The 20636-nt window shown below is 45.1% G+C and overlaps 1 long non-coding RNA gene across 1 annotated transcript; it reads right to left on the minus strand.

Annotated features, from left to right (window-relative positions):
- Positions 1–433: 433 nt before the first annotated feature.
- On the minus strand, positions 434–5411 carry LOC140693860 (uncharacterized). Its single transcript, XR_012069563.1, has 3 exons — positions 5266–5411; positions 1993–2065; positions 434–619 (listed from the first exon to the last, which is right to left on the minus strand). It is a non-coding gene; the product is annotated as an uncharacterized lncRNA (long non-coding RNA).
- Positions 5412–20636: the final 15225 nt, after the last annotated feature.

Genomic DNA, 20636 nt, shown 5'->3' on the forward strand with positions numbered 1-20636 from the left:
CCCTCCCCCAACACTGACAAGATGCAGCAGCCATTGGGGATGGCAGTTAGCGGTTGGATTCCAGGTGGAATGTTGGTGTGTACCGCGAGGCTTGTTGTGGCTGTTGGATCCTAGGTAACCGGGCAGAGTTCTGTGGGTGGATCAGTGTGATGGAGGGGCTGCCGCCCTCTGTGGAGCTTGGCTTAGGTGTTTGGTCCGGGAAGCTGTGTAAGTTCGAGATACTGCTGCTGCCCAAAGACCTGAGGTCACAGGTCAGTTTCCAGAACCTGAAAGGGCAGACAGTGGAAGATCTGCCTGTCATCAGCTTACTGGTGAGGCTCCGAGGTACTTTCAGACTTGCCCAGTCCTGGTGAAGTCAACTTTAGGGGAGACACGAAGAGAAGCTGGCCGAAAAGCTGGCTGAACGGATTGAGGAGAGATGCGAACACATGGATGAGAGATGTTCTGCTACAATGGAGAATACTGGCGTGGAGACAGCTGTAGAGGATACCAGGCTCAAAAGACATTCATGAGACATATTGAACCTCGCTGATACTGGCAGAAACATACGGAGTGCCAACGTGGACTTGAGAAGTTCCTCAATTCTCTTCTCCAAGAACGGGTCCAAGGTCCCTGACGTCTGCAAGAGAAGAGATGGCCGAGATGATCAAAACGCTCCTGTTCTTGGAAGAGGTCATGGGAATCCACACTTCCCAAGGGGCCTTCCCAAGCCATTCAGACCAGAATTCACCAAGCCCAGGTAAGCCTTTTCCCAGGTTTGGGCCTAGCTAGCAAGCACTTGCCTTCCCTCCCCTCCACACAGGCATCCATTTTGAAGGATCAGTAGCTGAGCTGCAATGAAGCCATTACGAGTAAAACAAGCCCCTCCTAGAATCAGAGTTCCTCCAGCTTCACACTCTGTGAACAACAGTGAACTCCTTAAAGGTCCAATAAACTTGGCTGAAATAGATAGGAATAGAATACTTAGCTCACACCTAGAAACGATGGCCTTCCGCTAGATTCAGCAAATGTTGTGTTTATGTCTTCCCTGGGGTGAAGGGAGTGTGGTAAGAGAGGGGAATCTGACTGAACTTGAATCTGTATTAGGCCTCAATTTTTCAAGACAGTATAGGTAAATAGTACAAGTCAGAAAGAGAACTGTACTGTAAAAGTCGCCAATGATATAAAAGACACAGTTTATGTGGATCGTCTTTCACTTGAGTCAAGCCCCCGTGGGCACTATATCATGCGGGTGCAGACTTGGTTGCGTTAAATGGCTTTACCCAACATGATCGGATGATTAAGCGTTCTCATCACTGATAGAAGAACACCTGGTTCTCCATAGACTAGCATAATTGCAGCAGGGTTCTCCTAGCTAGAATGCCTCTAGGTGCTTTTGGATTCAAACCTAAATGTATATATTTGGTTTCTTTCCTCTTGTATTTTCCTAGAGAGGGATGTTACCCCTTGAAATGCCAATATTGGCCAGTAGGTGTCATTGGGAGTAAAGGGCACCAATGCACAAGTGTATCCAAGTTTGGGGGTTATTTCAAGTTTCCAATAGTTATTTCATGGTTCCTGTTGGTTTCGGAGGCTTCAACCGTAAAGAGCCGACATGAACCCTTTAACAGTTTGGACTGCCAATTTGCATTCTATCTGTCTAGGTTTTCCGTCGAGCTGACAAAATGTTACCAAAATTGACAAGTCTGGCTTCTAGGTCGATTGAGTGTGTTTCAAAAAATAACTTCATTTCCGTATAACTCCCAAAACATGTAAATGAATTCTTTTAAACTTCTCAAAGACTGCAAATGAGATATCAACACAATGTCAAAACAGGTGTATTCGGACCATCCCTCCCACCACGGCTGTATAGAAACAAAGAGCTAAGCAAATATCACATTTCTGTGAAATGTATCTGGATAGTGTTGATTCATCGATGCCCAGTTGGCAGAGAAGAAGTGCAACCTGCACTCACTCGCTCCCATGAACAGAGCAATGGAAACATCCACTCACCCAGCCCTTGGCACAGGACACTTGCCGAAGAGAGGTCTGTTACTTCCAAAGACAGGATGAGGCCTCAGGACACCTGGAAGCAGGAGAAGGCAAAGCAGGAAATGGAATCCAGTGAGGGTCTGACCCCTGGTGATGGAGCAACAAGGGTGAAACTCTGTTTAAGTTGGACGCACACTCTCAAGCGGACAGGAGACATGGGATAGAAGGTGATGTGCTGAGATTTACAAGAGTGCACAGCAGATGCTTGGCTGAAAGAACTCAAAGAAACCAGCGCAAAATATCCCCACAGTTGATTCGGAGTCCAAGATCCCAGCTGCCACATTTGAGGTAGCAGAGGCAACGTTCTGTGAGGGATAGGGCTACGAATGATGGCACACGCTGAGTCTCAGGGATCTGGGGTGCATTGTGGGATGTGGTGGGTCGAATCAAGAGAGCAAACCAAAATGTGTACCAATGATAAAGCATAAAAACTGGTCACGTGGTTGAGACTACCAATATGTCCCATGGCCACACCCAGTGCATCTGCAGGACCAGGGACCAATTGGGCATTTTGCCAATAGAGCACGTGTGGGGCTGAATCAGAGATATCGTTCATCTGGTCTGAGGGATCCAGGTGGCCTTGGTTTTGAAATCAGAATGAAAAGCCTTAGGATCTGCTACATTCATAACCTGGGCTGGGATTATGGTTTGGTTTGAGGCACAGGATGCGCAACAGCTGTGTGGTTGCCTTCGTGCACCCGTGCCACAAGGATGAGAGGACAAGGAAGAGTGGTCCAAGTCCACAGCGTTAGAAGAGGAAGCATTACCTACAGCATTATCTCCCTAAAGCGGATGCTACATTTTGGATGGCACCAGCACGGTACGGCACCGAGGACACCAAGGTAGGTCTGCGGGATCATTCCAGCAGGCCCTGATATGTGACATCCATAGATATGCTTCCACTGGTGTTTCTGTAGACAGAGAAGCTCTGAGAAGAACTGCTTTCATTGGGACATTCCCGTGGAACTACAAAGCACAAGCGCACTCTCAGTTTGCTGTTTTGGAAACACTCCAAAATGACATAGAGCAGAATGCAGAGCTGAGAACCTTTAAAAGCTTCATTTCCACAAGAGGAAGTGTCCTGCGCACTTTCAGAATTGTGAGATAAGCATTATCAAAATGAAGTTATGCAAATCGAAATAGTATTGGTTTTTCATCAAAACTAATGCAACAACAGCAATTGGAGATATACCAGACAACACACACAGGAACACGATATGGCATCAATGTCTAGGAGAAATTGTCCGCACAGAAATCCCATGGAATTGCGTAGAGCCAAAAGTCTAAAATTTTCACTTAACAAAGCCCTAGAAGTCCACATTACATACCTGATATTACCTGAGCAGTAGAGGTGAAGAAGTACAGTAAAAGAAACAGGAAGTACCATTTTCAGTTCCAAAGATATTGAAGGCCCAAAAGATAAGCTTTCAAACAACTAGACTGCAAAACGCTATCCAGACCATGTGTTGAAAATGGAGGTCAGGAAATCACTGAAAAACAACAGTGTCTCAGAATCACATAAGGCAGAATACCGGAAAAGGGGAAGAGAAAGTCTAAAGACGAGCCAAAAAATATCAGGAAACTCAATGGATGTGATAATATCAGGGCTAAAATTTAGTCGTAAGCAGACTAGATAATGCAGAGGGACGCGTGAATGACTGTGAAGACATGGGATCAGAAAAACCTCGGTCAGAAGCAGACATAGGAAAGCAAGTGCAAAGCAATGTAAACATTGCTGTTGAACCCTGGGTTAAGACAGGGCATGAAAGACTAGAATTCATAAGGGTCCCAGATGGAAAAGCAAGAGATAAGGAAACAAAAAATGTCTGAAAATTTATCTGTAGAAAAATCAGACTGAAACTTCCTGAAAGCCAAGAAAGAATCATGTATGCGAATTCAGGAATTACACAGCATCCAAAGGAGGTGGAATCCCAATAGACCTACCAGCAGCTGTATGATTCAAATCAACAAAGCTCACGAATATCACAGTGATTTAAAATGCACCTGGAGGAAACAACATCGTCACAAGGGAACCTCAAGAGGGGATTCAGCTGATATCTCGGCAGCAATATTGCAGGAGAGGGAGGAGTGCCAGGACACAGACCATATCCTGAATGGCCAAATGCTGCCACCTAGGGGAGCCTATGCCACATGACCGCCAGTCCTAATAACGGCAGAGCTAGAAAATTCCACAAACCGGCAAATCTTAAAAGAATTCAGCAGTTCAAAACTTATCCTACAAGAATGGTTGAGAAATCTACCCTGAATAGAAAAGCAGCAAGATGAAATGGAAAGAAGAAACCATTATTGGAAATGCAAGAAGAGCAGGAGTGGCAAAGAAGAAACAAGAAGAAGGCAAGGAGGACATCAAAACCCTAAAGATGGGAGAGGGAAGCAGGAAATCATAGGTGATTGGAAGCACTCTCTTAAGTGAATCAGCTTATTTGACTCTCTGTTTCAAGCTTAAGGAGAGATGCATGGCCTGTCGTGTTTGCAATACAAGCGAGAAGCAGACCAACAAAGAATCAAACCAACAAACAAACACCAAAATGGTACGGTTGGCTGATATTTACCAAGGGAACCATGATTATTCAAAAGAAAATACTTAAGGTGATGTCAAGGATCATTCAGCATGCATCGACCCATTATCGCGGCTTGCATGTACTCAGCACACTTGTATTCGGAGGCGTGCATTCATATTCGTAAATTTTGATTCATAAGAACATATCGTGACCTAACCCTAATGCCGATTTGGAATCAAATGGATTCCTAGTCCGTGATGTAGACTTGTATGTCTTCCAACAGGATGAAGGAATGCCATATTCTAGGCTACGTAGAGAAGAATTGTAAGAAGCCTATAACAAAGGCAAGTAGCTCTGCCAAAGTGTACTAAGAGCAAAAGAGACTGACAGCAAAGTGCACATTGGGGTTGGTTTCATTTCTTGGAATTTCAGCCCCCATGAAACCAATGGATCCATGTCCTGAGAGTGCGGGTGTTTCAGCAGAAATCAGGCGACGCATATGTATTCCGGGTGTACGGATATTATAGGAACATAAGTCTCCTTTAGTGGGTCTCTGTGTACTGTGAACTGTTAGAAAGTTTAAAGACGTGTGAAACCATCAACTGAAAAGGGACACACTTCCCTCCATTGGTACTGTGCATAGAGATCTGAACAAAAGGAAAGAGGGAAGAAGAAAGGCCCATGGGACGCTAGTGGGTAGAATCACATTTACCTTAGGAACTTCTCGTCGGATGCAGCCCCTCCCCCAACACTGACAAGATGCAGCAGCCATTGGGGATGGCAGTTAGCGGTTGGATTCCAGGTGGAATGTTGGTGTGTACCGCGAGGCTTGTTGTGGCTGTTGGATCCTAGGTAACCGGGCAGAGTTCTGTGGGTGGATCAGTGTGATGGAGGGGCTGCCGCCCTCTGTGGAGCTTGGCTTAGGTGTTTGGTCCGGGAAGCTGTGTAAGTTCGAGATACTGCTGCTGCCCAAAGACCTGAGGTCACAGGTCAGTTTCCAGAACCTGAAAGGGCAGACAGTGGAAGATCTGCCTGTCATCAGCTTACTGGTGAGGCTCCGAGGTACTTTCAGACTTGCCCAGTCCTGGTGAAGTCAACTTTAGGGGAGACACGAAGAGAAGCTGGCCGAAAAGCTGGCTGAACGGATTGAGGAGAGATGCGAACACATGGATGAGAGATGTTCTGCTACAATGGAGAATACTGGCGTGGAGACAGCTGTAGAGGATACCAGGCTCAAAAGACATTCATGAGACATATTGAACCTCGCTGATACTGGCAGAAACATACGGAGTGCCAACGTGGACTTGAGAAGTTCCTCAATTCTCTTCTCCAAGAACGGGTCCAAGGTCCCTGACGTCTGCAAGAGAAGAGATGGCCGAGATGATCAAAACGCTCCTGTTCTTGGAAGAGGTCATGGGAATCCACACTTCCCAAGGGGCCTTCCCAAGCCATTCAGACCAGAATTCACCAAGCCCAGGTAAGCCTTTTCCCAGGTTTGGGCCTAGCTAGCAAGCACTTGCCTTCCCTCCCCTCCACACAGGCATCCATTTTGAAGGATCAGTAGCTGAGCTGCAATGAAGCCATTACGAGTAAAACAAGCCCCTCCTAGAATCAGAGTTCCTCCAGCTTCACACTCTGTGAACAACAGTGAACTCCTTAAAGGTCCAATAAACTTGGCTGAAATAGATAGGAATAGAATACTTAGCTCACACCTAGAAACGATGGCCTTCCGCTAGATTCAGCAAATGTTGTGTTTATGTCTTCCCTGGGGTGAAGGGAGTGTGGTAAGAGAGGGGAATCTGACTGAACTTGAATCTGTATTAGGCCTCAATTTTTCAAGACAGTATAGGTAAATAGTACAAGTCAGAAAGAGAACTGTACTGTAAAAGTCGCCAATGATATAAAAGACACAGCTTATGTGGATCGTCTTTCACTTGAGTCAAGCCCCCGTGGGCACTATATCATGCGGGTGCAGACTTGGTTGCGTTAAATGGCTTTACCCAACATGATCGGATGATTAAGCGTTCTCATCACTGATAGAAGAACACCTGGTTCTCCATAGACTAGCATAATTGCAGCAGGGTTCTCCTAGCTAGAATGCCTCTAGGTGCTTTTGGATTCAAACCTAAATGTATATATTTGGTTTCTTTCCTCTTGTATTTTCCTAGAGAGGGATGTTACCCCTTGAAATGCCAATATTGGCCAGTAGGTGTCATTGGGAGTAAAGGGCACCAATGCACAAGTGTATCCAAGTTTGGGGGTTATTTCAAGTTTCCAATAGTTATTTCATGGTTCCTGTTGGTTTCGGAGGCTTCAACCGTAAAGAGCCGACATGAACCCTTTAACAGTTTGGACTGCCAATTTGCATTCTATCTGTCTAGGTTTTCCGTCGAGCTGACAAAATGTTACCAAAATTGACAAGTCTGGCTTCTAGGTCGATTGAGTGTGTTTCAAAAAATAACTTCATTTCCGTATAACTCCCAAAACATGTAAATGAATTCTTTTAAACTTCTCAAAGACTGCAAATGAGATATCAACACAATGTCAAAACAGGTGTATTCGGACCATCCCTCCCACCACGGCTGTATAGAAACAAAGAGCTAAGCAAATATCACATTTCTGTGAAATGTATCTGGATAGTGTTGATTCATCGATGCCCAGTTGGCAGAGAAGAAGTGCAACCTGCACTCACTCGCTCCCATGAACAGAGCAATGGAAACATCCACTCACCCAGCCCTTGGCACAGGACACTTGCCGAAGAGAGGTCTGTTACTTCCAAAGACAGGATGAGGCCTCAGGACACCTGGAAGCAGGAGAAGGCAAAGCAGGAAATGGAATCCAGTGAGGGTCTGACCCCTGGTGATGGAGCAACAAGGGTGAAACTCTGTTTAAGTTGGACGCACACTCTCAAGCGGACAGGAGACATGGGATAGAAGGTGATGTGCTGAGATTTACAAGAGTGCACAGCAGATGCTTGGCTGAAAGAACTCAAAGAAACCAGCGCAAAATATCCCCACAGTTGATTCGGAGTCCAAGATCCCAGCTGCCACATTTGAGGTAGCAGAGGCAACGTTCTGTGAGGGATAGGGCTACGAATGATGGCACACGCTGAGTCTCAGGGATCTGGGGTGCATTGTGGGATGTGGTGGGTCGAATCAAGAGAGCAAACCAAAATGTGTACCAATGATAAAGCATCAAAACTGGTCACGTGGTTGAGACTACCAATATGTCCCATGGCCACACCCAGTGCATCTGCAGGACCAGGGACCAATTGGGCATTTTGCCAATAGAGCACGTGTGGGGCTGAATCAGAGATATCGTTCATCTGGTCTGAGGGATCCAGGGGGCCTTGGTTTTGAAATCAGAATGAAAAGACTTAGGATCTGCTACATTCATAACCTGGGCTGGGATTATGGTTTGGTTTGAGGCACAGGATGCGCAACAGCTGTGTGGTTGCCTTCGTGCACCCGTGCCACAAGGATGAGAGGACAAGGAAGAGTGGTCCAAGTCCACAGCGTTAGAAGAGGAAGCATTACCTGCAGCATTATCTCCCTAAAGCGGATGCTACATTTTGGATGGCACCAGCACGGTACGGCACCGAGGACACCAAGGTAGGTCTGCAGGATCATTCCAGCAGGCCCTGATATGTGACATCCATAGATATGCTTCCACTGGTGTTTCTGTAGACAGAGAAGCTCTGAGAAGAACTGCTTTCATTGGGACATTCCCGTGGAACTACAAAGCACAAGCGCACTCTCAGTTTGCTGTTTTGGAAACACTCCAAAATGACATAGAGCAGAATGCAGAGCTGAGAACCTTTAAAAGCTTCATTTCCACAAGAGGAAGTGTCCTGCGCACTTTCAGAATTGTGAGATAAGCATTATCAAAATGAAGTTATGCAAATCGAAATAGTATTGGTTTTTCATCAAAACAAATGCAACAACAGCAATTGGAGATATACCAGACAACACACACAGGAACACGATATGGCATCAATGTCTAGGAGAAATTGTCCGCACAGAAATCCCATGGAATTGCGTAGAGCCAAAAGTCTAAAATTTTCACTTAACAAAGCCCTAGAAGTCCACATTACATACCTGATATTACCTGAGCAGTAGAGGTGAAGAAGTACAGTAAAAGAAACAGGAAGTACCATTTTCAGTTCCAAAGATATTGAAGGCCCAAAAGATAAGCTTTCAAACAACTAGACTGCAAAACGCTATCCAGACCATGTGTTGAAAATGGAGGTCAGGAAATCACTGAAAAACAACAGTGTCTCAGAATCACATAAGGCAGAATACCGGAAAAGGGGAAGAGAAAGTCTAAAGACGAGCCAAAAAATATCAGGAAACTCAATGGATGTGATAATATCAGGGCTAAAATTTAGTCGTAAGCAGACTAGATAATGCAGAGGGACGCGTGAATGACTGTGAAGACATGGGATCAGAAAAACCTCGGTCAGAAGCAGACATAGGAAAGCAAGTGCAAAGCAATGTAAACATTGCTGTTGAACCCTGGGTTAAGACAGGGCATGAAAGACTAGAATTCATAAGGGTCCCAGATGGAAAAGCAAGAGATAAGGAAACAAAAAATGTCTGAAAATTTATCTGTAGAAAAATCAGACTGAAACTTCCTGAAAGCCAAGAAAGAATCATGTATGCGAATTCAGGAATTACACAGCATCCAAAGGAGGTGGAATCCCAATAGACCTACCAGCAGCTGTATGATTCAAATCAACAAAGCTCACGAATATCACAGTGATTTAAAATGCACCTGGAGGAAACAACATAGTCACAAGGGAACCTCAAGCGGGGATTCAGCTGATATCTCGGCAGCAATATTGCAGGAGAGGGAGGAGTGCCAGGACACAGACCATATCCTGAATGGCCAAATGCTGCCACCTAGGGGAGCCTATGCCACATGACCGCCAGTCCTAATAACGGCAGAGCTAGAAAATTCCACAAACCGGCAAATCTTAAAAGAATTCAGCAGTTCAAAACTTATCCTACAAGAATGGTTGAGAAATCTACCCTGAATAGAAAAGCAGCAAGATGAAATGGAAAGAAGAAACCATTATTGGAAATGCAAGAAGAGCAGGAGTGGCAAAGAAGAAACAAGAAGAAGGCAAGGAGGACATCAAAACCCTAAAGATGGGAGAGGGAAGCAGGAAATCATAGGTGATTGGAAGCACTCTCTTAAGTGAATCAGCTTATTTGACTCTCTGTTTCAAGCTTAAGGAGAGATGCATGGCCTGTCGTGTTTGCAATACAAGCGAGAAGCAGACCAACAAAGAATCAAACCAACAAACAAACACCAAAATGGTACGGTTGGCTGATATTTACCAAGGGAACCATGATTATTCAAAAGAAAATACTTAAGGTGATGTCAAGGATCATTCAGCATGCATCGACCCATTATCGCGGCTTGCATGTACTCAGCACACTTGTATTCGGAGGCGTGCATTCATATTCGTAAATTTTGATTCATAAGAACATATCGTGACCTAACCCTAATGCCGATTTGGAATCAAATGGATTCCTAGTCCGTGATGTAGACTTGTATGTCTTCCAACAGGATGAAGGAATGCCATATTCTAGGCTACGTAGAGAAGAATTGTAAGAAGCCTATAACAAAGGCAAGTAGCTCTGCCAAAGTGTACTAAGAGCAAAAGAGACTGACAGCAAAGTGCACATTGGGGTTGGTTTCATTTCTTGGAATTTCAGCCCCCATGAAACCAATGGATCCATGTCCTGAGAGTGCGGGTGTTTCAGCAGAAATCAGGCGACGCATATGTATTCCGGGTGTACGGATATTATAGGAACATAAGTCTCCTTTAGTGGGTCTCTGTGTACTGTGAACTGTTAGAAAGTTTAAAGACGTGTGAAACCATCAACTGAAAAGGGACACACTTCCCTCCATTGGTACTGTGCATAGAGATCTGAACAAAAGGAAAGAGGGAAGAAGAAAGGCCCATGGGACGCTAGTGGGTAGAATCACATTTACCTTAGGAACTTCTCGTCGGATGCAGCCCCTCCCCCAACACTGACAAGATGCAGCAGCCATTGCGGATGGCAGTTAGCGGTTGGATTCCAGGTGGAATGTTGGTGTGTACCGCGAGGCTTGTTGTGGCTGTTGGATCCTAGGTAACCGGGCAGAGTTCTGTGGGTGGATCAGTGTGATGGAGGGGCTGCCGCCCTCTGTGGAGCTTGGCTTAGGTGTTTGGTCCGGGAAGCTGTGTAAGTTCGAGATACTGCTGCTGCCCAAAGACCTGAGGTCACAGGTCAGTTTCCAGAACCTGAAAGGGCAGACAGTGGAAGATCTGCCTGTCATCAGCTTACTGGTCAGGCTCCGAGGTACTTTCAGACTTGCCCAGTCCTGGTGAAGTCAACTTTAGGGGAGACACGAAGAGAAGCTGGCCGAAAAGCTGGCTGAACGGATTGAGGAGAGATGCGAACACATGGATGAGAGATGTTCTGCTACAATGGAGAATACTGGCGTGGAGACAGCTGTAGAGGATACCAGGCTCAAAAGACATTCATGAGACATATTGAACCTCGCTGATACTGGCAGAAACATACGGAGTGCCAACGTGGACTTGAGGAAGTTCCTCAATTCTCTTCTCCAAGAACGGGTCCAAGGTCCCTGACGTCTGCAAGAGAAGAGATGGCCGAGATGATCAAAACGCTCCTGTTCTTGGAAGAGGTCATGGGAATCCACACTTCCCAAGGGGCCTTCCCAAGCCATTCAGACCAGAATTCACCAAGCCCAGGTAAGCCTTTTCCCAGGTTTGGGCCTAGCTAGCAAGCACTTGCCTTCCCTCCCCTCCACACAGGCATCCATTTTGAAGGATCAGTAGCTGAGCTGCAATGAAGCCATTACGAGTAAAACAAGCCCCTCCTAGAATCAGAGTTCCTCCAGCTTCACACTCTGTGAACAACAGTGAACTCCTTAAAGGTCCAATAAACTTGGCTGAAATAGATAGGAATTGAATACTTAGCTCACACCTAGAAACGATGGCCTTCCGCTAGATTCAGCAAATGTTGTGTTTATGTCTTCCCTGGGGTGAAGGGAGTGTGGTAAGAGAGGGGAATCTGACTGAACTTGAATCTGTATTAGGCCTCAATTTTTCAAGACAGTATAGGTAAATAGTACAAGTCAGAAAGAGAACTGTACTGTAAAAGTCGCCAATGATATAAAAGACACAGCTTATGTGGATCGTCTTTCACTTGAGTCAAGCCCCCGTGGGCACTATATCATGCGGGTGCAGACTTGGTTGCGTTAAATGGCTTTACCCAACATGATCGGATGATTAAGCGTTCTCATCACTGATAGAAGAACACCTGGTTCTCCATAGACTAGCATAATTGCAGCAGGGTTCTCCTAGCTAGAATGCCTCTAGGTGCTTTTGGATTCAAACCTAAATGTATATATTTGGTTTCTTTCCTCTTGTATTTTCCTAGAGAGGGATGTTACCCCTTGAAATGCCAATATTGGCCAGTAGGTGTCATTGGGAGTAAAGGGCACCAATGCACAAGTGTATCCAAGTTTGGGGGTTATTTCAAGTTTCCAATAGTTATTTCATGGTTCCTGTTGGTTTCGGAGGCTTCAACCGTAAAGAGCCGACATGAACCCTTTAACAGTTTGGACTGCCAATTTGCATTCTATCTGTCTAGGTTTTCCGTCGAGCTGACAAAATGTTACCAAAATTGACAAGTCTGGCTTCTAGGTCGATTGAGTGTGTTTCAAAAAATAACTTCATTTCCGTATAACTCCCAAAACATGTAAATGAATTCTTTTAAACTTCTTAAAGACTGCAAATGAGATATCAACACAATGTCAAAACAGGTGTATTCGGACCATCCCTCCCACCACGGCTGTATAGAAACAAAGAGCTAAGCAAATATCACATTTCTGTGAAATGTATCTGGATAGTGTTGATTCATCGATGCCCAGTTGGCAGAGAAGAAGTGCAACCTGCACTCACTCGCTCCCATGAACAGAGCAATGGAAACATCCACTCACCCAGCCCTTGGCACAGGACACTTGCCGAAGAGAGGTCTGTTACTTCCAAAGACAGGATGAGGCCTCAGGACACCTGGAAGCAGGAGAAGGCAAAGCAGGAAATGGAATCCAGTGAGGGTCTGACCCCTGGTGATGGAGCAACAAGGGTGAAACTCTGTTTAACTTGGACGCACACTCTCAAGCGGACAGGAGACATGGGATAGAAGGTGATGTGCTGAGATTTACAAGAGTGCACAGCAGATGCTTGGCTGACAGAACTCAAAGAAACCAGCGCAAAATATCCCCACAGTTGATTCGGAGTCCAAGATCCCAGCTGCCACATTTGAGGTAGCAGAGGCAACGTTCTGTGAGGGATAGGGCTACGAATGATGGCACACGCTGAGTCTCAGGGATCTGGAGTGCATTGTGGGATGTGGTGGGTCGAATCAAGAGAGCAAACCAAAATGTGTACCAATGATAAAGCATCAAAACTGGTCACGTGGTTGAGACTACCAATATGTCCCATGGCCACACCCAGTGCATCTGCAGGACCAGGGACCAACTGGGCATTTTGCCAATAGAGCACGTGTGGGGCTGAATCAGAGATATCGTTCATCTGGTCTGAGGGATCCAGGGGGCCTTGGTTTTGAAATCAGAATGAAAAGCCTTAGGATCTGCTACATTCATAACCTGGGCTGGGATTATGGTTTGGTTTGAGGCACAGGATGCGCAACAGCTGTGTGGTTGCCTTCGTGCACCCATGCCACAAGGATGAGAGGACAAGGAAGAGTGGTCCAAGTCCACAGCGTTAGAAGAGGAAGCATTACCTACAGCATTATCTCCCTAAAGCGGATGCTACATTTTGGATGGCACCAGCACGGTACGGCACCGAGGACACCAAGGTAGGTCTGCAGGATCATTCCAGCAGGCCCTGATATGTGACATCCATAGATATGCTTCCACTGGTGTTTCTGTAGACAGAGAAGCTCTGAGAAGAACTGCTTTCATTGGGACATTCCCGTGGAACTACAAAGCACAAGCGCACTCTCAGTTTGCTGTTTTGGAAACACTCCAAAATGACATAGAGCAGAATGCAGAGCTGAGAACCTTTAAAAGCTTCATTTCCACAAGAGGAAGTGTCCTGCGCACTTTCAGAATTGTGAGATAAGCATTATCAAAATGAAGTTATGCAAATCGAAATAGTATTGGTTTTTCATCAAAACTAATGCAACAACAGCAATTGGAGATATACCAGACAACACACACAGGAACACGATATGGCATCAATGTCTAGGAGAAATTGTCCGCACAGAAATCCCATGGAATTGCGTAGAGCCAAAAGTCTAAAATTTTCACTTAACAAAGCCCTAGAAATCCACATTACATACCTGATATTACCTGAGCAGTAGAGGTGAAGAAGTACAGTAAAAGAAACAGGAAGTACCATTTTCAGTTCCAAAGATATTGAAGGCCCAAAAGATAAGCTTTCAAACAACTAGACTGCAAAACGCTATCCAGACCATGTGTTGAAAATGGAGGTCAGGAAATCACTGAAAAACAACAGTGTCTCAGAATCACATAAGGCAGAATACCGGAAAAGGGGAAGAGAAAGTCTAAAGACGAGCCAAAAAATATCAGGAAACTCAATGGATGTGATAATATCAGGGCTAAAATTTAGTCGTAAGCAGACTAGATAATGCAGAGGGATGCGTGAATGACTGTGAAGACATGGGATCAGAAAAACCTCGGTCAGAAGCAGACATAGGAAAGCAAGTGCAAAGCAATGTAAACATTGCTGTTGAACCCTGGGTTAAGACAGGGCATGAAAGACTAGAATTCATAAGGGTCCCAGATGGAAAAGCAAGAGATAAGGAAACAAAAAATGTCTGAAAATTTATCTGTAGAAAAATCAGACTGAAACTTCCTGAAAGCCAAGAAAGAATCATGTATGCGAATTCAGGAATTACACAGCATCCAAAGGAGGTGGAATCCCAATAGACCTACCAGCAGCTGTATGATTCAAATCAACAAAGCTCACGAATATCACAGTGATTTAAAATGCACCTGGAGGAAACAACATAGTCACAAGGGAACCTCAAGCGGGGATTCAGCTGATATCTCGGCAGCAATATTGCAGGAGAGGGAGGAGTGCCAGGACACAGACCATATCCTGAATGGCCAAATGCTGCCACCTAGGGGAGCCTATGCCACATGACCGCCAGTCCTAATAACGGCAGAGCTAGAAAATTCCACAAACCGGCAAATCTTAAAAGAATTCAGCAGTTCAAAACTTATCCTACAAGAATGGTTGAGAAATCTACCCTGAATAGAAAAGCAGCAAGATGAAATGGAAAGAAGAAACCATTATTGGAAATGCAAGAAGAGCAGGAGTGGCAAAGAAGAAACAAGAAGAAGGCAAGGAGGACATCAAAACCCTAAAGATGGGAGAGGGAAGCAGGAAATCATAGGTGATTGGAAGCACTCTCTTAAGTGAATCAGCTTATTTGACTCTCTGTTTCAAGCTTAAGGAGAGATGCATGGCCTGTCGTGTTTGCAATACAAGCGAGAAGCAGACCAACAAAGAATCAAACCAACAAACAAACACCAAAATGGTACGGTTGGCTGATATTTACCAAGGGAACCATGATTATTCAAAAGAAAATACTTAAGGTGATGTCAAGGATCATTCAGCATGCATCGACCCATTATCGCGGCTTGCATGTACTCAGCACACTTGTATTCGGAGGCGTGCATTCATATTCGTAAATTTTGATTCATAAGAACATATCGTGACCTAACCCTAATGCCGATTTGGAATCAAATGGATTCCTAGTCTGTGATGTAGACTTGTATGTCTTCCAACAGGATGAAGGAATGCCATATTCTAGGCTACGTAGAGAAGAATTGTAAGAAGCCTATAACAAAGGCAAGTAGCTCTGCCAAAGTGTACTAAGAGCAAAAGAGACTGACAGCAAAGTGCACATTGGGGTTGGTTTCATTTCTTGGAATTTCAGCCCCCATGAAACCAATGGATCCATGTCCTGAGAGTGCGGGTGTTTCAGCAGAAATCAGGCGACGCATATGTATTCCGGGTGTACGGATATTATAGGAACATAAGTCTCCTTTAGTGGGTCTCTGTGTACTGTGAACTGTTAGAAAGTTTAAAGACGTGTGAAACCATCAACTGAAAAGGGACACACTTCCCTCCATTGGTACTGTGCATAGAGATCTGAACAAAAGGAAAGAGGGAAGAAGAAAGGCCCATGGGACGCTAGTGGGTAGAATCACATTTACCTTAGGAACTTCTCGTCGGATGCAGCCCCTCCCCCAACACTGACAAGATGCAGCAGCCATTGGGGATGGCAGTTAGCGGTTGGATTCCAGGTGGAATGTTGGTGTGTACCGCGAGGCTTGTTGTGGCTGTTGGATCCTAGGTAACCGGGCAGAGTTCTGTGGGTGGATCAGTGTGATGGAGGGGCTGCCGCCCTCTGTGGAGCTTGGCTTAGGTGTTTGGTCCGGGAAGCTGTGTAAGTTCGAGATACTGCTGCTGCCCAAAGACCTGAGGTCACAGGTCAGTTTCCAGAACCTGAAAGGGCAGACAGTGGAAGATCTGCCTGTCATCAGCTTACTGGTCAGGCTCCGAGGTACTTTCAGACTTGCCCAGTCCTGGTGAAGTCAACTTTAGGGGAGACACGAAGAGAAGCTGGCCGAAAAGCTGGCTGAACGGATTGAGGAGAGATGCGAACACATGGATGAGAGATGTTCTGCTACAATGGAGAATACTGGCGTGGAGACAGCTGTAGAGGATACCAGGCTCAAAAGACATTCATGAGACATATTGAACCTCGCTGATACTGGCAGAAACATACGGAGTGCCAACGTGGACTTGAGGAAGTTCCTCAATTCTCTTCTCCAAGAACGGGTCCAAGGTCCCTGACGTCTGCAAGAGAAGAGATGGCAGAGATGATCAAAACGCTCCTGTTCTTGGAAGAGGTCATGGGAATCCACACTTCCCACGGGGCCTTCCCAAGCCATTCAGACCAGAATTCACCAAGCCCAGGTAAGCCTTTTCCCAGGTTTGGGCCTAGCTAGCAAGCACTTGCCTTCCCTCCCCTCCACACAGGCATCCATTTTGAAGGATCAGTAGCTGAGCTGCAATGAAGCCATTACGAGTAAAACAAGCCCCTCCTAGAATCAGAGTTCCTCCAGCTTCACACTCTGTGAACAACAGTGAACTCCTTAAAGGTCCAATAAACTTGGCTGAAATAGATAGGAATTGAATACTTAGCTCACACCTAGAAACGATGGCCTTCCGCTAGATTCAGCAAATGTTGTGTTTATGTCTTCCCTGGGGTGAAGGGAGTGTGGTAAGAGAGGGGAATCTGACTGAACTTGAATCTGTATTAGGCCTCAATTTTTCAAGACAGTATAGGTAAAGAGTACAAGTCAGAAAGAGAACTGTACTGTAAAAGTCGCCAATGATATAAAAGACACAGCTTATGTGGATCGTCTTTCACTTGAGTCAAGCCCCCGTGGGCACTATATCATGCGGGTGCAGACTTGGTTGCGTTAAATGGCTTTACCCAACATGATCGGATGATTAAGCGTTCTCATCACTGATAGAAGAACACCTGGTTCTCCATAGACTAGCATAATTGCAGCAGGGTTCTCCTAGCTAGAATGCCTCTAGGTGCTTTTGGATTCAAACCTAAATGTATATATTTGGTTTCTTTCCTCTTGTATTTTCCTAGAGAGGGATGTTACCCCTTGAAATGCCAATATTGGCCAGTAGGTGTCATTGGGAGTAAAGGGCACCAATGCACAAGTGTATCCAAGTTTGGGGGTTATTTCAAGTTTCCAATAGTTATTTCATGGTTCCTGTTGGTTTCGGAGGCTTCAACCGTAAAGAGCCGACATGAACCCTTTAACAGTTTGGACTGCCAATTTGCATTCTATCTGTCTAGGTTTTCCGTCGAGCTGACAAAATGTTACCAAAATTGACAAGTCTGGCTTCTAGGTCGATTGAGTGTGTTTCAAAAAATAACTTCATTTCCGTATAACTCCCAAAACATGTAAATGAATTCTTTTAAACTTCTTAAAGACTGCAAATGAGATATCAACACAATGTCAAAACAGGTGTATTCGGACCATCCCTCCCACCACGGCTGTATAGAAACAAAGAGCTAAGCAAATATCACATTTCTGTGAAATGTATCTGGATAGTGTTGATTCATCGATGCCCAGTTGGCAGAGAAGAAGTGCAACCTGCACTCACTCGCTCCCATGAACAGAGCAATGGAAACATCCACTCACCCAGCCCTTGGCACAGGACACTTGCCGAAGAGAGGTCTGTTACTTCCAAAGACAGGATGAGGCCTCAGGACACCTGGAAGCAGGAGAAGGCAAAGCAGGAAATGGAATCCAGTGAGGGTCTGACCCCTGGTGATGGAGCAACAAGGGTGAAACTCTGTTTAACTTGGACGCACACTCTCAAGCGGACAGGAGACATGGGATAGAAGGTGATGTGCTGAGATTTACAAGAGTGCACAGCAGATGCTTGGCTGACAGAACTCAAAGAAACCAGCGCAAAATATCCCCACAGTTGATTCGGAGTCCAAGATCCCAGCTGCCACATTTGAGGTAGCAGAGGCAACGTTCTGTGAGGGATAGGGCTACGAATGATGGCACACGCTGAGTCTCAGGGATCTGGAGTGCATTGTGGGATGTGGTGGGTCGAATCAAGAGAGCAAACCAAAATGTGTACCAATGATAAAGCATCAAAACTGGTCACGTGGTTGAGACTACCAATATGTCCCATGGCCACACCCAGTGCATCTGCAGGACCAGGGACCAACTGGGCATTTTGCCAATAGAGCACGTGTGGGGCTGAATCAGAGATATCGTTCATCTGGTCTGAGGGATCCAGGGGGCCTTGGTTTTGAAATCAGAATGAAAAGCCTTAGGATCTGCTACATTCATAACCTGGGCTGGGATTATGGTTTGGTTTGAGGCACAGGATGCGCAACAGCTGTGTGGTTGCCTTCGTGCACCCATGCCACAAGGATGAGAGGACAAGGAAGAGTGGTCCAAGTCCACAGCGTTAGAAGAGGAAGCATTACCTACAGCATTATCTCCCTAAAGCGGATGCTACATTTTGGATGGCACCAGCACGGTACGGCACCGAGGACACCAAGGTAGGTCTGCAGGATCATTCCAGCAGGCCCTGATATGTGACATCCATAGATATGCTTCCACTGGTGTTTCTGTAGACAGAGAAGCTCTGAGAAGAACTGCTTTCATTGGGACATTCCCGTGGAACTACAAAGCACAAGCGCACTCTCAGTTTGCTGTTTTGGAAACACTCCAAAATGACATAGAGCAGAATGCAGAGCTGAGAACCTTTAAAAGCTTCATTTCCACAAGAGGAAGTGTCCTGCGCACTTTCAGAATTGTGAGATAAGCATTATCAAAATGAAGTTATGCAAATCGAAATAGTATTGGTTTTTCATCAAAACTAATGCAACAACAGCAATTGGAGATATACCAGACAACACACACAGGAACACGATATGGCATCAATGTCTAGGAGAAATTGTCCGCACAGAAATCCCATGGAATTGCGTAGAGCCAAAAGTCTAAAATTTTCACTTAACAAAGCCCTAGAAATCCACATTACATACCTGATATTACCTGAGCAGTAGAGGTGAAGAAGTACAGTAAAAGAAACAGGAAGTACCATTTTCAGTTCCAAAGATATTGAAGGCCCAAAAGATAAGCTTTCAAACAACTAGACTGCAAAACGCTATCCAGACCATGTGTTGAAAATGGAGGTCAGGAAATCACTGAAAAACAACAGTGTCTCAGAATCACATAAGGCAGAATACCGGAAAAGGGGAAGAGAAAGTCTAAAGACGAGCCAAAAAATATCAGGAAACTCAATGGATGTGATAATATCAGGGCTAAAATTTTGTCGTAAGCAGACTAGATAATGCAGAGGGATGCGTGAATGACTGTGAAGACATGGGATCAGAAAAACCTCGGTCAGAAGCAGACATAGGAAAGCAAGTGCAAAGCAATGTAAACATTGCTGTTGAACCCTGGGTTAAGACAGGGCATGAAAGACTAGAATTCATAAGGGTCCCAGATGGAAAAGCAAGAGATAAGGAAACAAAAAATGTCTGAAAATTTATCTGTAGAAAAATCAGACTGAAACTTCCTGAAAGCCAAGAAAGAATCATGTATGCGAATTCAGGAATTACACAGCATCCAAAGGAGGTGGAATCCCAATAGACCTACCAGCAGCTGTATGATTCAAATCAACAAAGCTCACGAATATCACAGTGATTTAAAATGCACCTGGAGGAAACAACATAGTCACAAGGGAACCTCAAGCGGGGATTCAGCTGATATCTCGGCAGCAATATTGCAGGAGAGGGAGGAGTGCCAGGACACAGACCATATCCTGAATGGCCAAATGCTGCCACCTAGGGGAGCCTATGCCACATGACCGCCAGTCCTAATAACGGCAGAGCTAGAAAATTCCACAAACCGGCAAATCTTAAAAGAATTCAGCAGTTCAAAACTTATCCTACAAGAATGGTTGAGAAATCTACCCTGAATAGAAAAGCAGCAAGATGAAATGGAAAGAAGAAACCATTATTGGAAATGCAAGAAGAGCAGGAGTGGCAAAGAAGAAACAAGAAGAAGGCAAGGAGGACATCAAAACCCTAAAGATGGGAGAGGGAAGCAGGAAATCATAGGTGATTGGAAGCACTCTCTTAAGTGAATCAGCTTATTTGACTCTCTGTTTCAAGCTTAAGGAGAGATGCATGGCCTGTCGTGTTTGCAATACAAGCGAGAAGCAGACCAACAAAGAATCAAACCAACAAACAAACACCAAAATGGTACGGTTGGCTGATATTTACCAAGGGAACCATGATTATTCAAAAGAAAATACTTAAGGTGATGTCAAGGATCATTCAGCATGCATCGACCCATTATCGCGGCTTGCATGTACTCAGCACACTTGTATTCGGAGGCGTGCATTCATATTCGTAAATTTTGATTCATAAGAACATATCG

Source organism: Vicugna pacos, unplaced genomic scaffold, assembly GCF_048564905.1.
Source record: "Vicugna pacos unplaced genomic scaffold, VicPac4 scaffold_20, whole genome shotgun sequence".
NCBI lineage: Eukaryota > Metazoa > Chordata > Mammalia > Artiodactyla > Camelidae > Vicugna > Vicugna pacos.